The sequence below is a fragment of the Lynx canadensis genome, chromosome A3 (genome assembly GCF_007474595.2).
Source record: "Lynx canadensis isolate LIC74 chromosome A3, mLynCan4.pri.v2, whole genome shotgun sequence".
Classification (NCBI taxonomy): Eukaryota; Metazoa; Chordata; class Mammalia; order Carnivora; family Felidae; genus Lynx; species Lynx canadensis.
Window position 1 is genome coordinate 83568667 of NC_044305.1, and position 3422 is coordinate 83572088.

A 3422-nucleotide genomic window follows, 5' to 3' on the forward strand; every position below is an offset into this window, starting at 1 on the left:
TCTCTCTCTCTCTTTTCCTCTCTTTCCCTCTCTCTAGCCTGGGGCTTGAATTTGCATGTCTAATTCATTTACTCACCATATTTGAATTGGCCTGAACAGATGTAAATCGGGAAGGATGGGAAAAACTGCAGTCATCAACAATGATTAATCAGCTGTTGCAGGCAGTGTCTTAAGGAGACTGGTAGGAGGAGGCATGGAAACCGAAAGGCCGTGTGTTTAGAAGCCTAATTGTCACATCAAGCATCATTGTCCCCATGCAACAACCACCACCTTATACATCACTTCCTGTTTTATGCAGCTCAAAAACATAGACTGAAGATTTATTTTTAATATGTTGACTTTATTTCTGAGCAAAGCATCGGTCATGTGTGTATTTTTCCATAGTCCCACCTTGGAGCATTTATGTAGACATTGTAAATAAATTTTGTGCAAAAAGGACTGGAAAAATGAACTGTATTATTGCAATTTTTTTTGTAAAAGTAGCAGTTTGGTATGAGTTGGCATGCATACAAGATTTACTAAGTGGGATAAGCTAATTATACTTTTTGTTGTGGATAAACAAATGCTTGTTGATAGCCTTTTTCTATCAAGAAACCAAGGAGCTAATTATTAATAACAATCATTGCACACTGAGTCTTAGCGTTTCTGACGGAAACAGTTTGGATTGTATAATAACGCCAAGCCCAGTTGTAGTAACGTTTGAGTGCAGTAATGAAATCTGAATCTAAAATAAAAACAAGATTATTTTTGTCATGCTGACTCCACTGCTTGAAAAATTTGTTTACTGCCCCCCCCAAATTTTCAGTGATCAGTGCAGTAAAGAGGAAAATTAATTTTAGCTCCCTAAGACGTATATGTACTTGAAAATTTTAACCACAAAGTAAATTATTTGATAATAGTCACTGATTTCTTTAAGCTGGTTTAATGAATTCCTAATATCAGCAAATTTAAGGCCTAAGGGCACTAAACTAACTCTAGACTCAGATTGCATCCAACAGAATTACTCACCTAGTATCGGTGACATTATTCTTGCACATAATGGTAAACCTAAGTACAGAGGTAAGTCTTTTACTAAGAACATTACCTAGGATGAGCAGTATATGCTTATTAGGAAATTAACTATGTGAATTGAAGAGACCAGACTTCAAAATCTAATTTTTATAAATATGCTCTATGTTCTCATTGGATAAAACTGGTTATTAACCAATTTTCCAGAACAGCTGTACAGAATATCTGCGTGGCAGCCAGCTAAATGGTACAAAATAACATGTTTAAGCTGGAATGGCTTATAATTTTATTTAAATAAAATCGCTGCTATAAAAAGTGCTTCCCAAAGCTAAAGAAAATATACAAATATTTTAATTAAGGCAATTTCTCTGTAAAAAAAAAAAAAATCATCCTTTTAGGAGTGATTGCTTTGTAAACAAAGGATGGGTCAGAGGAGAGAGCCTTAAACTCAAGGCTGACGTTCAGGCCCATGTCACCCTATAAACCCGCCCCGAACAATTCTATTTTCTATTTGAAAAGAGAAACCAGCTGTGGGTTGGGTTTACTAGGTGACGTGTGATTGACTGACTCACCTGCTGGAGCAGCCCCGCGCATTCTCACCTTTTGTTTATTGGGCCTTGTTTCTAAACACGTGGATGCGCGAGAGAAGCTCCACCAGCAGCAGCAGCAGCCTTCGCGCGCAGCGCCCTCCGCCCCACCCCGCCCCCACCCCATGTGTGGGATTGTTTAAATTTCTTATTTGGACCCAGTGGCAATTCTTCGGCGACATAAATACTCCATATTTAGTGAAATAATTCTCTTTTGAGAGCTGGTTAGTGGCGGTGAACAACCATTTATTTACTTTAAAAATTAATAATAAACTTTATAAACTACCCATCCATTTGCCCCTCCTCCCCAGTACAAGCTTGGGTGAGTAGGTTATTTTCAGCCTTTCTTCTCGACGGTGCTCTCGCTGGTTGGGGGAGGGAAAGAAAGGGGAGGAGGGAGGGAGGGAGACAGAGAGGGAGAGAGAGAGAGATGGGAAGGGGGGAGTGGAGAGAGGCGGGCACTAGGAGAAGGAGTAGGGTACCAGTGAAGAAGAATCAGGGAATATGGAGACTATGAAGAATCGCGACCATTAGTGTCCAGTGAATTAGAAAAAATAAAACAAACTGTGTTCTTTCCCTGTGTTCCCTGCTCTGTGTGGCGGTTTTGTGAGGGCCTTGCTCTCCGCAGATCCTTTCTCCCCTTGCCTGGACACCCCCACTCCCCCCTTAATGCGATTTTAGCTTTCCTCTTGTAAATTTCAGAGCCAGCTCGGAGGTTATGGAGGACACTTAACTGAAAGAAAGAAAGAATAGAGGTGCTGAGGGTGTTTTTGATGTTTCTTAAAAGGCAAAAACAAAACGCCCTCTTCTAAACAAGGGCACACAATTGTACCTGCTTTTTATTTTTATTGGGGGGGGTGCTGGTTGAATGAGACTTTTTAGTATGATTTAAATATTTTTTTAAAGAAAACTAAAAATATTTTACCCTATCATATTTAATCAGCTGTAATTATAACACATTCGAAATGAATAATATGCCTTGACAGTATTTTTATTGTTATTGTTCATTGCATGATGTTCGACTGCTTTAGAAGCACAGGAAAGAGAAGTAAACGCGCTACAAATGGGGAATTACCCTCGTTTAGCATTAAAATTCATTTAGATAAAATTGCCACAAACATTTAAATGGGAAGATTAGTTCCCCCTCACGCCTTATTGCACTCGCTCAATGGTTCCGTTAAGAACATTTTACACGTTGGAAATTCCGTCTTCTCAGACGGCTTGCTGTTTCCTAGTTACCCACATTCAAAGCAAAGGCAGCAGCAAAGGCAGCAGCAAAGGCGGCGGCGGCGGCGGCGGCGGCGGCGGCAGCAGCAGCAGAGAGAGAGAGAGAAAAAAAAGTTTTGGCAACTGGTCTGCAATTCATCCGCTGCCGGCCCCAGCCTCCCCTCCGCCCACGGCAGTCCGCCCCCCACCCAGCACCTTTCCCCACCCCACTTCTTCTCTCCCCATTAAGTAATTTGCCGAGTCCCGTCCCCCGAAAAACCAGTTGCTTAGGGGTGTAGTATTTGAATGTGATGTTAAAATACAAAGACATTTGTATGTCTCCCTTCTCTCGCTTCTGCTCTGAGTTGAGGCTTCCGTTTGAAAGTGCTGAGTTTCTAACGTCGCCTACTCTGAGGCCCCAAGGCACGTTTTTGGGCTTTCCTTCCTGCCAGGACATTTCCAGGAAATGCACCACTGTTTCTTGCTTGTGTTAGAAACGTGTGTAAGAATTAGTCTGAAAAGTCTTTGCAACGTCTAGTTTCTCCCTCTCCTTTTCTTCTCTCTCTCTTCGTCTCTCTCCCTCCCCTTCCCTCCTCCCTCCCACTCCCCCTCCCCCTCCCT

The 3422-nt window shown here is 41.8% G+C and overlaps 1 protein-coding gene across 3 annotated transcripts in view; it reads left to right on the plus strand.

Annotated features, from left to right (window-relative positions):
- The window catches only part of MEIS1 (Meis homeobox 1), a 138417-nt gene extending 137658 nt beyond the window's left edge, over window positions 1-759 (plus strand). For all 3 annotated transcript variants that reach the window (XM_030310718.1, XM_030310721.1, XM_030310719.1), the window contains one exon: window positions 1-759. This exon is cut by the window's left edge and continues 786 nt beyond it. The gene's annotated coding sequence lies outside the window, so the exon portion shown is untranslated.
- The last annotated feature ends 2663 nt before the right edge of the window (window positions 760-3422 follow it).